Below are 7,643 nucleotides of genomic sequence, written 5' to 3'. Positions count from 1 at the left end.
AATTCTCAACTTTCAGTTGAGAATTTTCTCCTCCGCCATTGTTCCCCGCCGCTGGTGCGAAATGCATTGTGGGATATTGGCTGTCCAAAGTACGCACAAGTCTCGACCGGGTCCGTGTACGTTTTGTTCGTACCCGGAAAAACGGAAGTGCTTAAAACGAATGTCAAAATAAAAGAGAGGAAAAAGTAACTGGACTTGGGGAAACAAATCAATACAGAGTGAAGCCGTGGGCTGAACGACCTGTCTGATCTCCCGACTCCGTTTGTTAACATGTTATAAGTGCACCTCGCACACGAACCCACAACGCTCGGTTACAGTAGTGACGACAGGCAGTTTAATATTCATTCCCATATATGTACACAGCAAGAATCAACTTTTCAATTAATCGTTGCATTCTTTAATGCAACTCAGTTCCTAATATAGTTTAATCAAAGTAACTTGTGTGTAGAGTTTTTATATTTATATTTCCACCTCATTGTGCTGTTTCTTGAGTGAACACAGTGACGCCGAGTAAAGCGTTTACCTTCCTACCACTAGATGGCAGTATACATGTATGTAAAGTTTACATTGTAAACCATACATTTAGTTACATTGACCTGTGTCTTTGTTAATTAACTAGGTTATTGATACAGATGTATTTAATGCCGTTTATTTCCTCTGATATTTAATGTTCATGGTTTATTTGCGGCTCAGTTGTATACATCATGCATTTACTTGTTATATCTGTTTCATTTTAGAACCAACCATTCCTACATGGAAGAGTGAGCATGTGTTGATCACGAGGCAATAAATATTGACAATTGAAAAATAAAGAGACAGTTGGATTATTCTTATTAACCCACGGGTCTCAAACTCAATTTACCTTGGGGCCGCTGGAGCTAGAGTCTGGGTGAGGCTGGGCCGCATCAAGTATTCAAAAAAAAAGTACAACTGATCCAATCTTTATTATTAACAATTCAGAACATGAACAGGTTCTTCAGAGTATTAACGAACATGAACGGCTCTTCAGAAAATGAACGGTTAAACGGTTCTTCAGAACATGAACGGTTAAACGGTTCTTCAGAACATGAACGGTTGAACAGGTTCTTCAGAACATGAACGGGTTCTTCAGAATATGAACGGTTAAACGGTTCTTCAGAACATGAATGGTTGAACAGGTTCTTCAGAACATGAATGGTTGAACAGGTTCTTCAGAACATGAACGGTTCTTCAGAACATGAATGGTTGAACAGGTTCTTCAGAACATGAACGGTTGAACAGGTTCTTCAGAACATGAACGGTTCTTCAGAACATGAACGGTTAAACGGTTCTTCAGAACATGAATGGTTGAACAGGTTCTTCAGAACATGAACGGTTCTTCAGAACATGAATGGTTGAACAGGTTCTTCTTCTTTAAAGTTAAGAGCCATGCTGGAGGTTTCCTGAGGTCATTCAAATCTGTCTACTTAAAATAAGTATCAAGGTATTATATCAAAAGAGTTTGCAACGCTTCTCCTGGATCTGGTTGCACTCCACCTCCAGGACAGAAAAGGGTTTCTCCAGCTTCCTCAGCTCCTCCTCCCTTTCATAATCCACTCCTTTCAACTCCAGGTTGGACTGAGACAGGTGATGGTGGCAGTTATGGTGTTGAGGTGCAAAAGGATGAGAGAGTGAGAGACGGTGAGGGATAGAATGAGTAATGAATATAAAAAAATGGTTAAACATAGATTTATAGGCCTACTTGGTCCTCTCATAGATATTGAGCCAGTATAAATGCTCTAATGCCTTGCTATAAATAGGTAATATAATAGCCTGAAGGCATCTGTCCTGGATTAAAACAGTCTGAAGGCGATGTGGGGAATGACTGATGTAAATAAAACAACTGACCTAGAAAACATATTTGTTAAATTGATCAACAGGAAATTAATTGGCAACTATTTTGATAATAAATTAATCGTTACAGTTGTTTAATAAAGTAAAACTTTGCAAACATAATGTGAAGATTGTCTGAGTATTACATTATATTTTAGAGCAGGATGATACATAAACTCTCACAATTTGAAGAAGCACGGACCCAAAAGACTGCCATGTTATACACCGTGAATATAGCATCAACAGACACATAAAGTATTCAGAGAATACACACGTCATTATTTGTTACTGTGTGGGGGCTGAGTTTGTACCTGCGTTTCTTCCATTTCATTATCAAAGGTTTGGAGCAAATATTACATTTCTGTCTCCACCTTTTCATTTTTCTACCAAGAAAACACAAAAAAGCAGTAACAGTGACATGCATTTTAATGAAAATTAAACATGATGGTACAGTTATTGTGACATGTTGATGAAATGATACACTAAACTTACCTCTTGGATTTCTCTCTCCACCTCCCTGTTTTTAAGGATCAAACTGTTAAGCTGACTGTTCAGTTGAGCGATCTCTTGTTGTATACTGGTATGCCTTATCTTTGACGACTTGACATGTGACTGCCTCAGCTTCTCGGCAAGAAGTGGCGCATCCGGTTCTTGTCTGTTCCCTGTCAGAGAACGCTGCAATTGATTTATTGTATCATTACCCTGAGAAATCTGTGATACAAACAGAAAGATAAAAGAGGTAAGATAGGGAAAAGATCAGGAGTAGAAGATATAATGGCTTAAAAAACAATTATTAACTATTTTCTTATAGAAGCAAGTTATACATGTGGTAGCCTAGACTCTTGTAAGTGAGAGTCAACTTCCAATTTGGTATACGTCACCTCTGCATCTATTTCCATCATGTCTGTGGCTACTACGACTCCCTCTGTTGCTATTTTCTCCAGATTGTGGGAGAATATTGAATACACCTGCTTGTAGAGAATATGCTGGAGCTCATCATCCGGACTGGTCAGCAACTGTTCTACTACCTGGCTATGAAACTTCTCAAGTCCTTTAATTAGCATGCTCTCACTTTCCCCTACTTGCATACCTAACTCTGCCCTCAAACCACACATGACATCTGCATGGCCTCGGGCCGCTCTGAGCAGATCCCTGACAGAGTTCTTGATGTCCTTCTCAAGCTGAGCCCTTCATTCATGACTTATATGACTTATATGTGAAACAATAGCCTTGCTAGAATGTTAGCAACTATGAATGTAGAGGTCTCTGTCAATGTGCTTGTGTTGGAGTCAAGTGGTGTTCAAAAGGATACGGTGACTTCAAAATAGTTCATTCTACATTTGGAGACTCTATGATCTGTGTATTTACATGTCACTCTTCAGAGCCTATTGTGGCACAAAAACTGAGTCTTTCAGAAATTGCACTAAACACTGGTCTTGTTACCCTGTCCTCCGCCTCTTTCTCTGCATCAGCTCCCTGTAGGAGCTGTCTCGCAGGGCAATAATGCGCCAGGCATTCTGCATCCAGAACCCCAGACCTAAAGAAAAAATAATGGAGTTCAAATTTCAATTTCAAATGTATTACTTTGTAAATGAGTAGGTTATATAATCATTAGATGTCATCAGAAATAATCTTATAGAATGAAAAGTCAAATTAATCCAAGGAATTAGCTAATTAGACAAGAATCAAACAAGAATTGACATACAAGATACACTTTAGGAATGAAGTTTTTACAATAACATACCAGTGGTCTCCGGCCCATCCAGCAAACTGTTCCCCTGGCCGTCACAGAGGATGACCTCTTCCTCCGTGCCAAGGTCATTTTTTATTTTCGCCCCAATCTCTTGTAAATTGGTATAATGCTCTTTAAAATGTATATAAAGGGTACCCGCATCCACACTCCCTATGGATATGTTCCTGTTGAGAGAGAAACCCAATGTAAAGAGAGACATTAAGCAAGTTGTTTTTCTTTTTCAGCCTGTAAACATACAATGGTTTAAAGAATAATCAGAAGGCTGCCCTCAGTGCATTGTAATTAGCAATGCTCAGCTCTATATTTGGTTTAGGTCTAAAGGTTAATGGGAGAAAAGCTATCCAAATATACACCTGGGCATACAGCCGTTTCCAAGGCCACTCCTCTTGATCGGCAGTAGTTGAGGGCAAGAGATCATCAATCTTGCCTCTAATAGTTAAAATCTTTTCATTGAAGAAGTTCATGAAGTCATTACTACTGAATACACGGCTCCACAGAGCTGTGACTCTCTGTCAGCCTGGCTACAGTGCTAAAGAGAACCCTGCGGTTGTTCTTATTTTTCTCTATTACTGATGAGTAATAGGCTGCTCTGGCATTACGGAGAGCCTTTTTATATGTTTTAAGACTATCTCGCCAAACTAAGTGTGATTCTTCCAGATTGGTGGAACACCATTTGCTTTCGAGCTTTCGTGAAGTTTGCTTTAGGTCGAGGGTCTGAGGGTTATACCAGGGAGCAAACCTCCTTTGCATCACTGTCTTTTTCTTCAGTGGGGCTATCGAGTCTAGTGTCATTCTCAGTGAGCCTGTAGCACTATCGATAGCGACAATCTGGGACGGACTAAAGTTAGCACAGGAGTCCTCCGTCACATTGAGACGTGGTATTGAATCAAATGCAGAAGGAATCGCTTCTTTAAATTTAGCTACAGCACTGTCAGTTAGACATCTGGTGTAGAAACTTTTGACTAACGGTGTATACTCCGGGAGTATAAACTCAAAAGTTATGAGGTAATGGTCTGACAGAAGAGGGTTCTGTGGGAAGACCTCCAAATGCTCAATGTCAATGCCATGTGCTGGCTCCGACTCTGACTGCCAGGAACCTCGGTGTGACACTCGACAGTCAACTCTCCCTGACTGCCAACATTACCACAACAACACGCTCCTGTAGGTACATGCTGTACAACATCAGGAGAATACGACCTCTTCTCACTCAGAAGGCGGCACAGGTTCTGGTCCAGGCTCTGGTCATCTCACGGCTAGACTATTGCAACTCCCTCCTGGCAGGTCTACCTGCTAATGCCATTCGACCTCTACAGCTCATCCAGAATGCAGCTGCTCGACTGGTCTTCAACCTCCCGAAATTTACCCACACTACTCCGCTCCTCCGCTCCCTTCACTGGTTACCGGTGGCCGCCCGCATCCGCTTCAAAACATTGGTACTTGCGTACCGTGCTGCGAACAGATCGGGTCCGGTCTACATCCAGGACATGGTCAAACCGTACACCCCAGCCCGTTCACTTGTAGCTCTGTGACTACGAGCTAAACACTCAACAAAATCACGACTGTTTGCTGTGCTGGCTCCTCATTGGTGGAACGAGCTCCCCATTGACATCAGGGCAGCAGAAAGTCTCTACACCTTCTGTCGCAAAGTAAAAACACATCTTTTTCGACTATACCTTGAATAGGGAAGGTAGAGCCGTAGTAGCACTCTAGTAGCACTTAAATGTCCCTTACCGATAGCACTTTGTTGTTTAGCACTTTAATAGCACTTAAATGGCACTTACAAATAGTACTCTGTAGTTTAACGTTGTTGAAGAAATTGTACTTGCTTGATTCTTGTTGTTCTGAGTTTGGACTCATGGTTTAATGCACTTATTTTAAGTCGCTTTGGATAAAAGCGTCAGCTAAATGACATGTAATGTAATGTAATGTAATGTAATGTAATGTAATGCAAGAACAAAGTCGAGGGTGTGGCCAAAGCAGTGAGTGGGTTTCTGTACTCTCTGACAGAAGCCAATCGAGTCCAACAATGAGATAAATGCAGTACTAAGACAATCATTATCAATATCCACATGAATATTAAAATCTCCTACAATAATAACCTTATCAGTTTTAAGGACTAAACTTGATAAACACTCTGAAAATTCAGATATAAATTCTGAATATGGACCTGGTGGCCGGTACAGTATAACAAATAGGATTGGCTGTAATGTTTTCCAGGTTGGATGTGAAAGACTAAGAACATGAGTTGTAGTTTAATTTAGGTTTAGGATTCATTAATAGGCTTGAGTCAAAGATGGCTGCTACTCCACCTCCTCGGCCGGTGCCTCGAGGAATGTGAGTATTAATATGACTTGGAGGAGTTGATTCATTTAGGCTGACATATATTCTTCATTGCTCAGCCAGGTTTCAGTAAGACACAATAAATCAATGTGATTGTCTGATATTAAATCATTTACTAATACAGCTTTATTTAGGAGTCCACATTTAATTATTCTGTTTTGTTGCACTGTTGCAGTAGTGATGTTAACCTTTATGAGGTTATTTTGTATGACTCCTCTTCTGGTTACTTTTGATTTAATTAATTTAAGTGGCCGTGGGACAGACACAGTCTCTATAGAGTTAAGGTTAAGGGTGGGTAACTGCTCGAATGGAAGTGCAGAGAAGGGTGGAAGATTACAACTCTGCTTCTGCTTCCTGATCTGAACTCTGGGTCATGGATGTCCGTTAATCAACTTGGCCATGTTCGCAGAAATGAGACGCGCTCCATCCCAAGTGGGATGAATGCCGTCTCGACTCATCAGATCAGGCTTTCCCCAGAAAGTCTGCCAGTTATCTATGTAGCCCACATTGTTTGCTGGGCACCACCTGGACAACCAGCGGTTGAATGACGACATGCAGCTATACATATCATCATTGATCAGATTGGGGAGAGGGCCAGAGAAAACTACGGTGTCCGACATTGTCTTGGCATAAGTACACACCGATTCCACATTAATTTTAGTGACCTCCGACCGCCGCAGTCGGGAGTCATTACCGCCGGCGTGTATTATAATCTTACTGTAACTACGCTCATCTTTAGCCAGCAGTTTTAAACAAGATTCAATGTCGCCCGCTCTGGCCCCCGGGATGCATATGTTAAATAAAGGCTAATCAAATTTTTTTTAAACTCTCCTTAAAGAAACCTTGGTTTGGGATCCAGCGACTGCATGATGCATGTAGTATGTCTCGGCTGTGAAGGAGCGCTGGATTCTGTGCGTACGAAACAGTAGGCACTCTGAACCCTCAGTGGCATGGAAGGCAAGGCGTCCCACGCCCTGCAGCAGCATCTGAACAGGACAGAGGAGGTCACAGAGTGGGGAACGTATGGCTATCCCGTCCAAAGGACCAGGCGTTTGGGTGGTGTTGGTAATTGGTGTTCTAGCTGCCAGCTGGCAGGACAGGGTCAGAGGCATGCCTCTGGATCTCCTGCATCTGTGTGGGCGTCTCCAGGGAGGAGTCCAGGAAGAGGTTTGGCCCCTAAAAATTGAGGAGCGGCGAGGTCCACAGAGGACAGGTGTGGCGGGTCGGCGTCCGGCGACATGGACACCGTGTCGCCAGAGGCCACAGTGCAGATGGATCCCACTGGACAGGGAGTCCTTGGATTTGCGGTTGAAGCCTGCATCCTTTTGAGATGCATTCAGGTGCAGATGTAGTGCAGGTTGAGGAAGCAGCAGCTGGACCACCAGGGCTCCAGGTGATGTCTTACTCATGGCATGTTGTTAAGAATGAACATTTTACCATGCATTAGCAATGAAACTGAAGGACTTTTGGAGAATCTGACCTCATGTCAGCACTTTTGGATTGTGAATTATGTGATGTTGAATAAAAAAAAAACAAGGCTGTTCAATAAAACCTGAACCTATTACCTAAATATTCTAAATTGGACTGGAGAGCAGCAGTCCGTCTGTGGAGAGTTCTTCCTTTCTGGCCCCACGGCCGTGAACGCTATATGAATATTATCTTTGCTATTAAATATTGTTAAATTTTAATTCATTGCATC

General features: G+C 42.0%; 1 pseudogene; it reads right to left on the bottom strand.

Annotated features, from left to right (window-relative positions):
* Nucleotides 1-1,433: 1,433 nt before the first annotated feature.
* On the bottom strand, nucleotides 1,434-7,265 carry LOC117749921 (annotated as a pseudogene).
* Between the last annotated feature and the right edge of the window lie 378 nt (nucleotides 7,266-7,643).

This window comes from Cyclopterus lumpus, chromosome 20 (genome assembly GCF_009769545.1).
Source record: "Cyclopterus lumpus isolate fCycLum1 chromosome 20, fCycLum1.pri, whole genome shotgun sequence".
In the NCBI taxonomy this organism is placed as follows: Eukaryota; Metazoa; Chordata; class Actinopteri; order Perciformes; family Cyclopteridae; genus Cyclopterus; species Cyclopterus lumpus.
Note: the sequence above shows the minus strand (reverse complement) of the source record. Positions and strands in the feature narration are given on the sequence as shown.